At 42.5% G+C, this 18,878-nt stretch overlaps 1 protein-coding gene across 1 annotated transcript in view; it reads right to left on the bottom strand.

Moving 5' to 3' along the window:
* insyn1 (inhibitory synaptic factor 1) overlaps window positions 1–18,878 on the bottom strand; it is an 87,692-nt gene that overhangs the window by 68,600 nt on the left and 214 nt on the right. The window lies entirely within an intron of this gene.

The raw sequence follows: 18,878 nt of genomic DNA, 5'->3' as shown, positions 1-18,878 counted from the left end.
GTTGTGAGCTTAGACCTTAGATTTGCAATTGTTTGGCAAATGTTCCCCCCAGAATAGAGGGTATGCGCGTGACATCATCATCAAACCCGGAAGTTATGCAGGATTCAGGAATACCTACTGAGTGGCAAAAAAACTACTTTCTGGCCTTGACAACCCGTACATCCAAACATAAAAGTCCTATCTGATTGCATTAAACAACGTTAAACAACGTTAAACAATGTTAAACTCACTTTGCATGTTGCTTTGCCACTCGATGTGCCATTCACTTTAAGCATGCGCATACCCTCTATAGGAATGCTGTGGTTCAAGTAGAAGAATATTTGAAATATGAAACTGGGGGTCCTTGAAATAAATAAAAAATTATTTGCTGCCGTAAACAATAAAAGGTACACGCAGTAGCTCATTTCTGCTGTGTTTTGTTTTATTGGTGACCGTGGTGACCATGTGTGGCTGACCATTTTGTGTCGGTGTTTGACATTGTGTGTTCGTCAGTTCCCTCTGCAGCTAGTTCACTCACGGTCGCAGTTCAGCATGCAATGGCACTTTACCTTGAACTCATGATCGGTCACCTACTGTATATGCCATGTGCATTATGCATATCAGCCCTATAGGGCTGATAACTGGTAATCAGTGAATCACCCTTTATTATCACTGCAGTCACCCAGGGAAAATGAAGGCATGCAGCATACGTCATAATGTCAATTATTGCACCACTTGTTTGAGTCACTATGTTAGATCTGCTACGTTTGCCGTTAAGCTGTATATACCAAACGTGTTGGTAAACAATTGCTAGCCCATTTTGTACCTCTTGATTCTCCACTTCCATATACAATTTGAATGCGCCCAGTAGTTACTGCATTACACCACGGCTTCGTACTAGGAACATTGCAGACGTTCTCATTTCTTTTGCCCCTAAACCATTTTACTCCTGTTAATGATTATTATTATTATTATTATTATTATTATTATTATTATTATTATTATTATTATTATTATTATTATTATTATTTTTGTTTTTGTTTTGTTTTTGTTTTCTCCAGTCTTCTACTAGTTCTCATGATTACATCGGTGAATCTGGGTCAACAGAGCTGTGAGTCACACGATGATACAGGATGTGACACTCTTTTTAGCACACACACAGTCACATAGTCACGCACGCACGCACGCACGCACAGCACATGACAAGAAGCATTATAATTTTTGCTGACTTGCACAGGGTGTGTAGATACAGTATAGATATCCAGAATAGAACAGAGAGAGGAGGCTATCTAGGTGCAGCCACCCGAGACTTCCATGTCAATGTTGCTTTAGGTAAGAGAAAAGAAGTCCGACTTTCAAAATCAAGAGGACAGCGAAGATAGCGATGTACGTAGCTGAACTGTCGTGAACTTGTAGATCTGTTATTTTCCACTTTTATCTTTTGGATAAAATGTTTACTTTTTTCTTATTTCTGCACTACGTCAGAAGTTTTTGAAGATCTACGAGAATTAGTTTGAGAATGGATTGCCTGTATAATGACAACTTACAAGCCCAAATAACTAAATAAGGGGACACCAGATTGAAAGTGGTTTAAACACTTGAACCCATATTTTAGTCCCTCAGGGCTCTATATTAGTGTATTATATTTTATTCATCGACAAGCTCAATTCTATTTTCTGCTAAAGCATTTCCCACAATACAGATGCTAGGGTTTAAGTTACTGGTTAAGGACAGTGTGGCTTCAGTTGGTGGATTTGGCTGGCGGCTTGGCCTTGTCTATTACCGCAAGGCTCTGAAGTAGCTCAGTTACAGTAATCAAACAAGATTAGTTTTTTATATCGATAATTTCGTGAATTCATTCATAATCAATACCTATTTTTGTCATGACAAACTGTACATCAGGCGTAAGTGGTTAAAGCTTTAGCTAACCTAACCTTGAACGCTGTGCGGAGGAGAGCACACGTACACCATTCCCCCCCGAGCCTCTTTTTAACATAGCTCAGGTTGCAGGCCTGCAGAAACCTCATATCTCCATGTTTCAGAATGTCAGGTTAGTATTTTATTTTTATGTTTTGTAAATGAATGCCTCATTTCTACTACAGCGTCACACAAAAGTAGCTAGCTGTTCTGAGCTTGTTGATTTTCGCAGTTTGTTTTTAAGTGACGTACAGTGAAAGCGGTTAAGTGTGACTGTGGGTTTTATGGATAATTATACAATGAATACATTATATCGGCAGTTTTGGACATACAAGGTTTCCCCCCCAACAGTGACGATATTGACTCGCCCATCATGCCTGTAAAACCCAGTGGCTTAGCGGGCCCTTTGAGCCTAAGCGCCTCCCGCCACAGAACCCTCACACTCAGCACAGATTCTAATGAGGGCTTTAGGGTTAGAACCTCTGCCGAGGTGCCGTAAAACACCACAAAATTGTGCACATCGATTTTAGTTTTTTATAAAACAACACACCTAGTAAAAAGGTCTAGTAACATATGAGCGAGAGAGAGGGAAATTGTTAGTATGCATGTTTCTACATAATGTTTAAAGCCCATAACCACTTTTCCCTTCTCCCAAGGGGGGGATAAAGTAGGATAGAGAGAGAGCGAGGAAGACAGACCGAGGGAGAGAGGCAGAGAGAGAACGCGAGAAGCAAAGAGAGAGAGAGAGAGAGAGAGGGGGGGGGGGAGGAGGGGAGATGAACGGTGGACGAAGTTAATGGGTGCTCACGCGCTGCACCGAATTGCGACAGTCTGGACGGAACAGCTTAGATCAATTGTTGCAATTGTGCTCGTGGGCATGTTCAGAATTGTTTTGGCCTATCTCAGTGCTGTGAATAAAACCAGTAGGCTGTAGTTAATGGTGTGAAAAATGGCATCCATCGAAGTGCATAAGCAGCCTCCAAGAATAGCGACATCTCTTCATCGAGTGTATACTGTAACACGGTGGCGCCAGAACTCTTTCCTTTAGGTCATTATTATTTTATTTTTTCAAGGTATTTTTTGTGGCTACGTATATACCTATCCCTCTATAAAAAAGAAGTAGGCTGACAGGAAAAGAGTCGAAACCGCGGCACTCTGCCAGACTGGATTACCAGCCAAGGTGCCCAGACGGCTACGCCAGCCGCCCAGGTCCTTAGGGTCATTATTATCAGAGGCATGTATTTAAGGCTGGATGGCTCGTATGTCTCATACAGTAGAGAAATGTTCAAGGCATGATTTAGAACACAACACATAGGATGACACGCATTTGAGGAGCACCTCGAGCATGGTTTCCCACTCATAGTGTCCACTATCCACATCCTGTTTTTATGGGTCCATATAGTACAACCTTGCTACTGTAGTACCAGCTTGGACCCCATTTTGAAACTGCCATAATCCGTCATGGCATATATATAGTTCAACAAGATGCTCAATTGGTACTAAGGGGCCCATGAGGCGTGCCAAGAAAACATCCCCCACACCCTCACACCACCAGCAAGCAGCCTGAGCCATTGATACAGGGCAGGATGCTGGAGCCTTATTGCATGTTGAGAGATGCCAAATCCTGGCCCTAGCATCCAACTGTCGCAGCAGAAGTTGAGGCACGTCGTCGGATCACGTTTTATCTGTAAACCCTGCAGATGGTTTCACGTGAAAATTCCAGTGGGACAGTTTCTGAAATATTCAGATCAGTTTGTTTGTCACTAACACGTATAGGCCACAGAAGTAGGCCTATAGTGTTTAGTTTAGTTTAGTTTTATTATTTATTTTTATGCCTATAATGACAAAAACTAAAAAGAAAACGAAACAAAAAATGTCTCTGTCGGATGGACATCTCATTTTCAAATTCAAAAGTAGCAGATCTGCAACTTTTGATGTGCAGATCTGCTTCGTGGCACGTTTTGAGCTTGCGGCTACTTGCTACTTTTGATACTTTTGTGTGACGCTGTAGTATTATGAAAAACACAAAAAGTCTGTAAATGGAAATTAGAGGTTTCATGCCTGACAGCAACAATACCCAAAATATAGACACTAGGTTGAAAGTGGTAAACCTTGTGGACTTAGAGGATTGTCTATATGACATGGTAAAACTCACAGATATTTGGCTTCTGATAACAGCACAATCTACAGTAAATCAGTGTTTCCCAAATATAATATTGTTGTCACCAATGCTTGGATCACAGTCACACACCCATTTTTAAATATGTCCTGCCGAAACAATAATAATAATAATAATAATAATAATAATAATAATAATAATAATAATAATAATAATAATAATAATATTAATATTATTAATAATAATAATACAAATCCAACCCTTTTCAAAATATTAATAAAAAAGGTGTTGCTTGTACTGTATGTGGACTATTTTAAGTTAAATAGGGCGGTGTGGTTAACGCATCATGTATTTTTTGTATACGTTTGTGTCGCGGGGAGTGTCGTGAGCTGAAAACGTTTAGTAACCACTGATCTCCGTGATCTAAATGAAGTGTTCTAACGGCTTACAGCAGCATCAACGGGAATGGCTTTTTGCTCACTGTGGACTGTGAATCCATGGATGAATGTACAGGGTCACCATGAAGATAGCATGATGGATTCGCACCAGAAAATGCCCATGACCGGAAATAAATCTGGGGCAGAGTTCATTACATTTAAGGTTGTATAGGTTGTCGTGGCGTGTTCCCTCTCGGGAGATCAGTGGCACAGATACAGGAGCAACATTTCACATCATTCATATGAGGTCTGTTGGGGTCCTTCATGTGTGATACAATGCTTTGCTTCTGTTCAGTCCCATAAATAGTCTTGCTAAGTGATAACAGGGTTATGTTCATACACTATACCAAGGCATTGTGAGGACTATAGACCGCAAATCCAAAATAATTCTCTTTCTAATCGACACATATACAGTATCTTATACAGAGCCAATATGACATTCCATGTCAAATACCAAGGCGATTATTTCCTCATTAACGTATAACAATAATTGAACACCTGATCCATTTGCTGGAATGGACTGAATTTGTGTTGGTCGGAGGGCAGACGTCTATCCAACATGCACATATAGGGTATATTGTAGGCCTGCTCACTGTGAAGAACAGATGAGAAAGTACCTCGTTCTTCTGTTGCATTTTCCATGCGCAAAGAGAACTCAGCTGGAGGCCGAGTTTAATTTGGGGAATTGAATTTCCACAACACAAAAGAGGCCCAGGTATAAAGGAGGGACAAATTGACAGACATATATGTCATTTCCCTCCCAAATGGCTTTTGACGGGAGGGGGAACCCTTCGATGTGTCAAGTTGAGGGGTATTTTCCCTCTATAGTGAGTGGCTGAGTGCTTTAGCCCTCGGTCACCGCGGCATGTTGCTGCAGTCCCACAGAGCGGGTTTGATGATGGGCCAAGCCCCATCTTAATCTGAAGTCAATGGACCTGTGAATGCAGTCATTCCCGACCTGTGGTGATGGCTCAATGGTGGGTGGACTGTGAGGGTATTGACAAAGTGAGGCCCCAGATAATTGACAAAACACTTTTTATTGATTTTTTATTTTATTGATAATAATAATAATAATAATAATAATAATAATAATAATACTACTACTACTACTACTACTACTACTACTACTACTACTACTAATAATAATAATAATACATACAATTTATATAGCGCTTTTCTAGGTACTCAAAGTCGCTTTATACAGGACAAAAATTATAAAAACATTAGAAAAATAAACAAAAATTGGTTAAATATGACATTCATATAATTGTTGGGAACCACTGGTCTCCATGATCTAAAAACCAGTGGTTCTCAAACCTTTTCAAGTCAAGGAGCCCCAAATTGATATGCATATTTGGCTGAAAACCCCCATCTGAAAATGTTTTGTGCGATGTGGGATTTTCAGTATTTTTCCACAAATATTCAAAACCAGCATATGTACAAGCTTGAGCTGTGAGCTTGTAGATCTGCTATCCTTTGAGTATAGCCAACATATAAATGGATAAAGTGGTGTGACGGCCCCCTCTGCCTCACTGTAGGCTAGCCAGCAGCTTCTGTGTGGCTACTCCCAGATATACGCGACCAGGGGCAGGCGTCTCTTCCGGGTTTTAAACAGCTGGTGGAAGGAAATGTCGCTCTCGCGGCTGCAAGTTTTGTTTAAGTTACATTTTCCACCATCACAACACCCACACAGCACATTCCACACATCCATACAATGTAGACATTACTGATAACCTCACAACTCACACCTGATTATTTGCCATTCTTTAGCCTATTTAATTTAATAAATATAAAACATATAAGCCATTGTGTGGACTCCCTTATTTTGCCATGTATCCCTATGCATGACAGTGGTTAAAATGGTTGTGATTGTTAACTACCGTATACTCTTATCAGTTCAAATAACAAACGTAAAGTTTACAACGCTAGCTGGCTCCATTGATCCAAGCCACGAACACAACGGATTCACTAAACATGCTCTGGCACGGCATGCCGTGTTTAATGGGTCAGATGGGTGGGTCGGGAATGAACTCTTTCGAGATTTCCAAGTGTAGGCCCTGATCCAAGAAAAGGCTGGGAAGCACTGCTTTAGCCCTTAGCAGCGCAGCATGTTGCCGCGGCCCCACAGAGCAAGCTTGACAATGGGCCAAGCCCCATCTCAATCTTGAAGTCAGCGGTCTTACTCGAGAAAGAGTGGAGCAGCAGCATCAAGATCGCTGGGCTGTGCTGGTCGCCTGGACTGTCAACACAGGTACATGCAGACTGGCAGCCAAGTGCAAACGGTGGCTTTCTGGGAAGCGTTCCACCATATTGACACAGCTTTGTGACTCATTATGAGTTTTGCTGGTGAGCACTCATTTGGAAGCATGTAAATGTGCCACAACCACAGTGCTATACAAAGATGTGGCCCAGGCTAAAAAATAAATATAACTGTGATGTCCCAAGCATACTTGATCATCAATTACATTTGACTTTTTTTGTACCCGCCTCATCGCTGCACTTTTATGTGCACACCTGCATAATGAAGGTATACATTAATGAATGTTACATAACACGTGTGTGTGTGTGTGTGTGACTGACACCCTCCTGCCAGATTGATGATGACATCCAGGCCCGTATCAACAAAGCCTCCTATATGCCTTTGGTAGACTGCGCTCCCGTGTGTTTGAAAACAACCACCTAAGAAAACGAACGGAAGTTGCAGTCATGACAGGGCATGTGTGCGTGTCTACACTGCTATACGGGTCAGAAGCGTGGACCGTCTATCGATGCCTCCAACGCATTCTTGGCATCACCTGGCAGGACCGCGTGTCCCACACACTGATATTCTCCAACGCACTGATTCCATCAGCATCGAGGCAACGTTAGCACAGAGGCAACTCTCGTGGGTCGGCCACGTCATCCGGATGCCCGGCTGCCGCTTGCCTCGTCAGTTGTCTTATGGACAGATATTGTCAGCCAACAGGAGGCCTGGTGGTCCAAAGCTGCGATATAAAGACAACGCTGCGATGTAACATCAAACCCAATGATCTGGAGTCAGCCGCAGCAAATCGCCCACTCTGGCGTTCCTTATGCTATGAAGGGGTCACACACCTGGAGGAGAACTGCACGCAGCAACGGGTGGCACGGTGCCAGTCGTGTCATCCAACATTATAAATACTCATATGATATGATGATTCTTTTTCCAGTTTTTCATGTGTTTAGGAGGTGAGAGTACTTCATTAGACCCCTTGGTGTGGTTGTTATGTGCAATGATGTCTTCCCTTTGTATTTAGGGTTTCTTCCTGGAGGCTGAAACCTTGACAGTCAAACGTGCCAAAAAAACAAAACAAAAATAAACATTGATATAGTGACATCACAATATCATCCCCTCCCCTAACCCTTCCCCGTTAATCATACAACCACAGCTGTGGGTGCGACTTCAGTTCAGATGGATCACCACCCACCAGGCAAACCAGGTAAACTTTTTTTTTTGGGCATACTTAATGAACTGGTGGGCGTGTCCACATAACAAAATACATTTTAACAAATACTGGACACTTCCTCCTTATGCAATAGTAATGATCATAGCATGATGATCATGTTTTAGGGTGGAAAAAATCACGGCAATCCACCTTTAATAATCAGTGTTAAAATGCCCACAGGATTGAATATAGTACTCGAAGACGCCACGTATACATATCCTGCAACTCATTGCAGATAAGAGCTTCAGTTAAGTACCGTAAAATGCAAATGTTAATGTATTTTGTTTGTTTTTTTCGTTGTGTGATTACACATGTCGCCTTTAAGCTTCCTGATTTAAGCTTATTTTTTTTCCTAAGCATAGCTGCGCATAATTAAAGTGCCTCTTTTCTTGGGTCAGTGAAATCATCGCCTCCGGGAAAAAAAACTACAGTAAATGCCTCCCTGCAGCGGTGGAAAGAAACCACATTTTTACTCAAGTACTGTCAAGTAACTACACTTTGGAGATACTTTGACTTCACTTGAGCATTTTGTTGCTGTCGGGCAGAAGCCTCCTTTTTGATCATAGTACAGTGTCAGACAAAAGTGTCAAAAGATCTGTAAGCATAAAACACGATGCGGAGCGACACACTTTGAGCCATTCTGCTATGTTTGCTATTTTTGAATTTTAATGCTGAAAAGCAATAATTTTGGACATATGAGGCTTACACCCAACAGAGAGGATTTCCATTTCGCAATACTCCTACTATACAGAGGCAAATATTGCACTTTTTACTCCACTACAATTAGGCCCATTTGAAAACTTTCTTTCCTTTGAATATTTTAGATTATTGCAAAATATAAAGTTACACCCTATTTTATAGTTCTAGATTTGCTTTTTTTTAAAGGTTTGACAGATATAAAATACATAATAGTAAAGTGCATTTTCATGAATTCTTATGTGCACAAGTGAATTTTGAGTACAGCCCACGGAGCATTTCTATACACAATGCTATTGCTACTTTTACTTAAGTAAGGAAAACAAAGAATCTGAGTACTTCTTCCACCACTATCCCCCTGTGGATTCAGTAGCCTTTGATTTGCATCTGAGACTCCCCACGGCAGTGCCTGTGTTGTTAAGCGTGGTGCTGGCTACAGCGTTAAGGGAGGTCTGTATACTAGCATCCCTCCATTGCCTGCTGGCTGTGGCCGTGATTGGCTTCGCACAAGATCGTGAGACACACACACAAGGCTGCTGGTTGGCTCGCATGATGCTGGCTGACAAAACCTGACAGACCGACTGATCCTAAGCCAGCTATTTGGACGCCTAACCTTCCACACCGAGCCCCCCTCCTCCCCGTCCCCCCCATATACAATACAGCGTTTAAGCACGCCTCGGACATGAAAGACCATCCGCAGCGGAAGCCTTTCCTCTAATCAGACCATATTTGCACGGCGGTATTCTCTGACAGGCTCCATTTCAGCACAAATGGCCTGATTTTGATGGCCAAGGCCGATGGGATCGGGCTGGTATACCCGGGGTTTGATGAATAGGAAACGAATTGACCAGCCTATTTCTGCCATGGCCCAGGCTTAGTGGCTGTGAATGGCTTTAAACAGAAAGTGTGACTAACTCCTCGCCTATTCCAGTGGCGAGCTAATCTCGTGGAGCACAAAGTGAAGCGTTTTGTCCCAGAAACAGCTAGAAGCAGCCTGGGGGGATGTGGATGGAGAGTTGTTGCTGCCTGGCTGCTCGCATGCTGCCCGCTCGCTGGTCATGAAACCCTAACATACAATAACACGCCACTTGGTGATGTTGATCGTCTTATAGTACCGGTGGTTTAAATTAAGTATGTAAGTTAAGTATGTGTCCAGTGGTGTAGGGGTGCAATTAACATAGTTAATCCAACTAATCCATTTAATCAATTATAACACAAAAGGAAGTAGGATAAAAAAGATAATCGACAGTTTAAACTCATTCAGTGCCACCTGGAGACACCAGGTCACCAGTCAGAGCCATTCATTAGCAACTCTGTACAGCTGTGAGACTCTGAATTGATGTGCGGACGTGCAAGGCTGCGTGTTATTGTCTCAGTGATTGACTGGCTATAGCGGCAAACGGTATTTAGGAAGCGTATGTTCTTTAAGTCGAAAAAAGAAATGCGCATTGTCGGTCGTTTCCATCCACTGATATAATGCGACTCATGGGAGATACAAAATAAGTTCATGAAATAAGCACTAGTATGTGGCAATATTTTGCCAGTCAAGTGTATGCATATCGTTTGTCCTTTATTTTACTGTTTGTCGTGTTTGACGTTCTGTAGGTTGGTAAATCACTACCCAATAGCTTATAATAGTGGGTTTTTTTCCGCCAGCCAGCCAGCCTCCCCCCTCTGCTGCACCACGCAATAAACAAACACACACAACACTGTTGCTTGATATGCGCTTCTTACCACGGTACATTGTGTCAGAAGTTCAGAACTGATCTACATGACAACGCGTCTCATCGGGCACTTGGTCTTGTACATCGCATAATGTTATCTGCACGACACCATTATGCAACGAAAAGTAATCCTTATACAGTACTCTACTAGCATCCCCCCATTGCCTGAGTTAATAGCGCAGGCAGACTATTCACAGTCTAGAGCATGTCTGAAATAAATGTCTTTTAGTTACAATCGACATAAATATGATATAAATGCTTAAACATGTAGCTGTGTTCTGCAAGACATTACTCTATAAGCCATATCTCCTAAGCTGGTGAGTCAAACTGAACAACCAATGTCAATTTGAAGATATGATTCTCTGCTTTCATTTGACATGAAAAATAAAATCAATGACTTAGCCTCGGTCAGAAATGGTCACATATAACAACAAAATAAATAAACTTAAACACACTTCTCAACAATTTCGGCAGAATATTGTAAGAAAATGATTGCAGACCTAAACTTCATGTTGATCGTATCAAAGTACTAACTTCAATTATTACAATGCTTGATTCTGATTGGTCAATCGCTGAATTCAGCGGTGAGTTATGTGTTGATAATGACCGCTCGGCTGTATAACAGACCTCTGCCTAATCAAAACCTCTGAGCACCAGCTGCGCAGCTGCGCCCCACTTGATTTACTGCCGTTTCCAACATGACAGCCATGTAAACACACACACACACACACACACACACACACACACACGCACACACTAGTGACACACAATGTAATTTACAGCTATACATTGCTCTCAAATATTTTTTTTTAAACATTGCGTGCGAGAAATAGACAAAGCAGTACCCGAAAATTGATTCAATTTCATCAACTCACTTCCTTGTTTTCCGACAGTGCTGCAGCCCTGCAGCTGGCAAGACGCAGCCAGCGTGAACTTATGGAATACTTGTTTTTGTTGTGTCTGGCTAGGTGGTCATTGTCGGGAGATAATTCACCTCGGTGGTTAAACTCCCTGAAGATATCATCCCTTACTTAATGTTGAAAAGCACTTCATGTCCTTTTGAGGCCATGCATGGACAAGAGAACAAGTATAAGCGTTCAGTGGTGAAAACAAAACCACGGGGTTGCTTTTCATAAATTATTTAAAGCTCATTAGGCGTGTTCTTTCTGCAGTCTTTCAGTCCAGCGTTAAGCAGAGAAAGGTTGCCAGTCCGTCAGGAGGTCTGTGATGATACGAATGTTTTGCGAACGGAACCAAAAGCTCCTTTTCAGCCAGAGCGATATACCGTCTGGTGTCCTGGACACACTGTGCTCTCGCTCTGATGTCTGCCGCCAATTCAAGCCATTCTCATTTCGTCGCCATTGGGCGGGAAACCTTTTATCTCCAGATAATATATATATATATATCTTTTGTTGTTGTAAAGTAACGCTCTACTTGATCATACAACAGTATCACACACAAAAGTATCAAACGCAGAGTAATCTAGTAAGAGAGTGGCGACACTAGCGTTGACTCCCATTGTAACAATGGAACGCAGAGGTGCTCATTCAATCTCAATGGGATAGTTCCAATGTGCCCATAGGCACCCGCTTTGCGGTGAGATCAAAGCATGTCGCCACTCACTTACTATTCCACTCGGATCAAAAGCAGCAAATCTGCAAGCTAGAAACGCTGCACGAAATGACACATTTTGAGCTTGTAGGGAGCAGTTTTGGACATATGGGGTTTCCAGCAGACGGAGACGATTTGCAGCTTAAATTCTCTCTGGTCTTGAAAGCGGCTGTGTTCATTTCTCTTTGGGCAAGAGTCCTCTTTTATGCCTGGGCAAGAAGTCCTCTTTCATGCCTGGTTCCACACAATGTCACCTTTTCTTTTTTACAAGATTTATTTTTTGACATTGTATGCTTTATTTTAGATATAGGTCAGAGTAGAGCAGACATGTCAAAAGTCTGGCACGGCGGGGGCCAACTGTAGCAGGTGGCACCTACAATGTATTATTTATGGCACGGCTGTATATAGCTATGTGAAATTCATACATCGTTTTGTTTTTGTGTGTTTTGGAATGAACCCGGGCACAAAGGCTATTTCTCAGGTGAGTTTATAAGGGTTCTTAATATAGACTACGGTAACTGGTTGTTCTTTGTGCTGTCTCTTTCTCAAGATGAATCTACTTTATCTGTTATATTAATTGTTGACTTGTAGACACCTTCATTTTCACCCCGGATTATATTTGGCTATACACTGCCATCTAAACAAAATGGACCATTATGTGACTGTAAATAATGTGACGACCAACCCGATTCGTCTGACTGGAACCCGTGAGGCTATAACCAACTATGGCCCATACAGTGTTCAAATATGGTGTGGGACATTGCGGAAATAAATCTAACACCGAGAGGGACGAGACTATCATATTCGTAAAATTCGTAACGCTATACACGAGCATTATGATCAAGGAGGACGTTAATTTACAAAAAAAAAAACGCCCCTCATACACCCACAGTCCACACACACACTCCACTTCCCCCCGCCACACACACACACACGCACGCACGCACGCGCACACCCACGCGCACACACACACACACACACACACACACACACACACACACACACACACACACACACACACACACACACACACACACACACTATCACACTGCCGGCTCTCTCATCTTTCTGTCCTTCCCGCCACATTTGATTCTTTAAATTTAGCAGCCTTGTTTCTCCCTAATAACTAACATGGATGTTCTCCTACACTTGTTCGCATGTTCACATGCCTTCCTACTCACTGCAGCGGCAGTGGTGGAAGAAGTAATCAGATTTAGCGATACTACAGTTGCCTTAAAAATACATTTGGGTATACGCAAGTACAAAATGATTCGTATTAATTATGTACCGGGCTGAATTATGTACTGGCCATATATGGAGCGTGCCTTGAGTGTACAGAGTTTGATAAGGTTAGATAAACATTATGTAATGAATGAACAGGTCAGCTGAGCTCCATATATGGAGATCTAAGGGTGGCAGCGGGGGCAGTGTCTTGAGTGTACAGGGTTTGATGAGGGCCCAGGCAGGGCCTAGAACAGGTCAACTCCATGGAGATCTAAGGGTTTGATGTCAAATGTAGAGTTGCTGGCCAATATTGATGACATCAGGGATCTGCTAAATTGGTCATTCCCGTACTGTATATGGGCTTAATCATCAGGGATCCATCATCATGATGTCATAGTGATAGTGATAGGCATAGTCACTATGCCTAATTGCTCAGATACTATGATGTAAAATCCTCCATTCATTGACAATAGGAATTTTGTGTAGGACCAAGTTTGTGAACATACACTAAAAGCTGGATATAGGAGGGGCTACACGACCCTCAAAAGTATTGTACCTCAAAATTGTACTTACAGTACAGTAATTGAATAATGTCCTTATTTCCACCACTGCAGGGCTGCAAAATAGGCAGGTAAACGCGGGGTTTGAATTGGGGGGGGGGGGGGGTCTTTGCATTGTATTGGCACCAGACTTCATTCATTTTCACATCTTGTCAACACAACTCTTGGCCCAAGTCTGAAATATACAAATTCAATTTACAACTGTCCCAGTTGTGCACACCATGACAGCCATCATTGTTATTACAAATAACACAAGTTTTATCGGCACGTTGCCTTTCAGAATCACTCCAATATTGTCCACCTGATTGTATCTGTCACAGAGGATTGAATGGCTTTTTACAGATAATGATGAGGTTATGCATGCTTGCTTAATAATATTGTACTTTTTGAATGCAGTGGGTGAATTATTTGACATTTAAATTTGGAGATTATGCTGGCTGGCTTGTCTACGTGACTAGACATATTTTGTTCATGTATTTACCATTAGGCAGACCAATGTGGTACAGTATGCAATAACACAGGTGGTTATAGAGCAGGGTCTTCAACAGGGTGTCATCAGAGGTACTTAAATAACAGATCTACAAGCTCACAATGCGTCACATCGCTGACACTATAACTCAAGTTTTCAAATACTTGTAGTGGAGTAAAAGTACAATATTTCCCTCTGGGATGTAGTACTGAAAATTGTAGAGTACATTACCCTACCTGAAAATTATACTTTACAGTAGTAAGTACCGTAGCATATTAATGAGTTAAGGCACTTAAAGTTACTTTACACCACTGCTCGGGCAATAGGTTGGGATCACTGCGATAACACAATTGTATCAATGCAGTTAAGCTGCGTTCAGACTTGAATAATTGTATATTCGTCTCGGTTCGATCGTCCCGTTTGTGCCGCGCCAGGTCGCGCAGCGCCCGTACGCACAATTCTCGTCTTTGCATTGACTTTGTAAATCACGCCGCTCTAACCATCCTAAACGCACCTTAAGAGTGAGTTGGCTTAATGACCTTAGGCTACAACTCCTTTCTTAATGGGCTTCTGTGCAAACTAAACAGTATGTCTTCAGTAATAAAGGTCTTGGCTGATATGTGTTCACGTTAATGGGGTCACAATTGTCTCAAGGCTCAACAATATCTGGCAAAGAAGGTTGAGTTGTGCTAGTTGTGCTAAGCTTAACCAAATATATGCCAGCCACCAGATGGCTCGTTACAGAGTCAGTGCCAGTAAAATGCAAGACTCACTTTATAGTCAGCTTCTTGGAGCCGCGTTGAACTGGAAGTGGTTGTGATGAGTGAGAGCCTCACCCCAGAGCGTCATCTGTCAACATCAAGATTTCTACACGTGAGGTCTACACATACATTTCCACTATTTTGTTTTGAAACCCTTTATTGAGTTGTTTGTTCAATCAGAGGTCTCACCGTCTCTCCAGCTCTACATGTTCAGGTGGGTTGCCAATTTCAGCCAATCAGAAATTGAGTACCCAATTATCAGCTTCACAATTTTGTCTGCTCAATTCTTTGTGTTATCACTTCCAATGTCACTCGTTCATCCTGTATGAGTTCTCTCTCCTGGATTGTTGAAATTGGGAACCTGAAAACTGTTTTCAGGTTCCTGAAGAGCTGGAGAAACAGGGTTCATTCCTATAGGCTCTTACGGAACAATCACTCTATAGCAGTGATTGCTATCAGCTTATCGCACTACCGGTATTTAACCCTTATTTTAACTGTAGCCCCACCTGTGTATTAACGAGAGAGAGAAAGCTCAGTGCCACTTCATACATTGGTTAAAAAATACCCGTGTTTAGTGATGGTGTAACAGAAATATGTTTAGTGTTCTAGGGTTAAAGGGTGATATACGTAGCCTGCCCTACACTATATGCAGCCTGGGAGGAAGTACATCCTTGCTGAAAGACAGAGCTAGGCTTTGCCACAGCCATCTTGGAACAGGTGTAACACCACAAAACATTGGGAATTGCCATTGTAACTCTAGGGTTGACGGCCCATGTTTTCTGGCCAAGGCAAGCAAAGTCACATTTTGGTTTCATTTTCAAAAGCTATTGCTCAGAAGAATAAAATACCTAAGCCATCTATTAAGGCCGCTCTGCTAACATTTCACCAGGCTTCACGCCACAGCCAACATCCTTTAGGCCTACTATGCATGCAGCACTCCACACCTCGTCCACTTATACTCACATTATCTTTCCCTCATTGAGTTAGTTATTTCCTCACATTCCCAGTAGCAATTAATCATGTATGCATGTGACAGTTCTTATCTATTATGCTGTTACTTTAATGTGTCCAAGAATGGCATATTTTATGGAACATTAGGCCTCAGTTGCATCTGACGGTGGTATAGACGTTTGAGGCCGACGCTGTTTCTGCATCTCGATTTGACACAGCTGGCAACACTCTCACAGAATCAGCTAATTGCAGGATATCGATACCGCGAGCCTAAAGCCACTGCTTGTCATTTGGGCGGGAACCCCTTTTGGTGTTAGCATTACTTTGCTTTAGCTATTGAAAAATAGCAGATCTACAAGCTCATAGCGCGCCACCGAGTGGCACGCTACGAGCTTGTAGGTCTGCTATTTTTGAAAAATCGAAGAACGACCCACATAGAAACATAGCTTTTTCAGAAAACTGTCAGGATGTATAGAAGACATTTTTAGAATCTGATCTCAGGTCAGAATGGGTTAAGGGGGGGCAGTGCTTATCCCCCTGGTAGAGGAGGCTTGGGCTGGCTTTGTTGTTCAGGGGGCCCATTTCTACCTTGGTCTTTCGGACAAGGGTTCTCAAACGTAACAAAATCTAATGATATATTTCTTTCCAAATTCTAAAATAGCAGATGTATTCTGTATCCACTTCGAGAACTGATGCTTCGAGGCGAGGCTGTCTTGGCAATTAATTGAAAACATATCAAAATAGACATTTAGAACCAATAACTGACTTAATCCTGCTCAAGTAGGTTAATTGAGAATCTGTTATCATTAGTTTTTTTGTCCTCATATATCAACGAATTGACAATTCTAATAGATTATAATTTTTTTCGGTCTGATTAACCACTAAAGCCCTGCGTTACACGTGTGATATTTATTCACAGTCACATCACCCCCCACACCCTTAGTTCCGGAGTAAGAATGGTTATAATATGCAGTGGAGCTGGCGGAGTGAGGCCGGCCGGGCCGTGTTTTTGTTTATAAATAGCTCTGGCCCGGTATTATTCCACTTGCAGGCGTCCCATAATCATCAATCACTCGGGCTCCGGTCGGCTTCTCTGGGACTCACCAGAGAACAAGCTGTGGGCTGCGAGGCCCTTGCACCTCTACCCATTCGGGGGGAGAGAGAGAGAGAGAGAGAGAGAGAGAGAGAGAGAGAGAGAGAGAGTGTGTGTGTGTGTGTGTGTCTGGGGGGAAGGTGTTGGGTGAGTGAGTTATGGTGCCACCTCTAACCCCACTCAAGCCTCCATGGGTCTTGTAAGAGAAAATACAACTCCTCCTTTACCTGATTAAGGCACACACACACATACAATATTGTTGCTTTGGGGCAGGAATCTCTTACCTCCATTTTAACTTTTTCGTGTTTTTTGTAAATGAATAGGCTACCAATAGGCTATACTGGATCATATACATCGAACAGTATCAAAAATAGCAGATCCGCAAGCTCGAAATGCAGCACGAAGCTACGCGTTTCGATGTCGTCGATCTGACTTTTCTTTATTTATTTTTGTGATTAGAATCGTGAAAAGTGACAGTTTTGGACATATGAGGTTTCCACCTGACAGAGACGATGCACACACACACACACACACACACACACACACACACACACACACACACACACACACACACGCACCCTGGAGTGGAAGGAGACATGAGGTCAGTGATGTGGTGGTGAGGCTTGAAGCTTCAAAGGAGATGCAACGGGGACATTGCAGGGTGACATTCTAAATTGATAGTCAAAGCCTTTTCTGTGCTCGCACGCACGCACGCACACACACACACACACACACACAGGTCACAACTGATCGTATTACTATCCTTATAGGACAGCAACAGTTTAGGAGGGCTATTTAAATAATTAAAATTTGACATTTAACCTTAAGCCTGACCCTAACCCCTAAACCTAACCCTGCCTAATCCTATAACCCTGCTGACCCAAACCTGAATCTTTTCCTAATTAACCTCTAAATGAAGTAACCTCTAAAACAAAATCTGTGTTAACCATACAGTAACAACAACATTTACCAGGAGTGCACAAAAATGGTCCTCACAAGGTTGATTTCTCAAGTTACAGTTAAACTGTCCAGGACATCCTGATGTCCAGTGCAGGACATCTGGACCTCACAAGTATATGATACACAAACACACACACACGCACACGCACACACACACACACACACACACACACACACACACACACACACACACACACACACACACACACACACACACACAGAGAGAGAGCGAACAGACAATAACTTATAGTTTATCCTTGAACTCTCGTACATTTTTGCACCTTCGCCGTCGTGTTGCCATGGCAGTCGCGAAAATACTGCATGAATCGGGTTAATATTAACAATGGCGTTATATAACTATTGCAGCACTAAGTCCTGTATCTTACCTAAACCCACCGCTGGGTTTCAGTCCCGACTGTCTCTGTCTTTTCTCTTCGGTTTCGCAGGCTACACACAAACACACATTTATAGACGTCGTCTTTCACAAGAAGACACACACGTGGGGGGGGGGGGGGAGGCACTGGTGTGCTCCTGGATAAAGCAGTCCTTTGATTGAAACAGGATGAGAGTCCATGCAGGCTAAATGAGGAATATAAACAAAGTCGTCACCCTTTCTGCAAAAGCTTAAAAGCAAGATCTCGCGCCTCATTTGGATCTCAATCAAAGGCGACGGCACCATCGCTGGGATAATACATGTTTATGCTTAATCCACTGCAGCCCCACTGAAGGGGCAGACCCATATCCTCTTACACCTAAAACCCCCAAAGCTCAATATCCACATAATGCCTGATTCATGCTTGGTTATGTGTGCTGTGTTTTGCGCACATGACAGAACAGCAGATCTTACAAGCTTGTGCTTATAGGTCAGCTATTTCCGGTGCATGTAATGTGTGTGTGTGCCACGACACACGTG

The sequence above is a fragment of the Protomyctophum bolini genome (genome assembly GCF_963924005.1).
Source record: "Protomyctophum bolini genome assembly, chromosome: 1".
NCBI classification, from domain to species: domain Eukaryota; kingdom Metazoa; phylum Chordata; class Actinopteri; order Myctophiformes; family Myctophidae; genus Protomyctophum; species Protomyctophum bolini.
The sequence above is the reverse complement of the archived record's forward strand: the minus strand, read 5'-3'. Positions and strand labels throughout refer to the sequence as shown.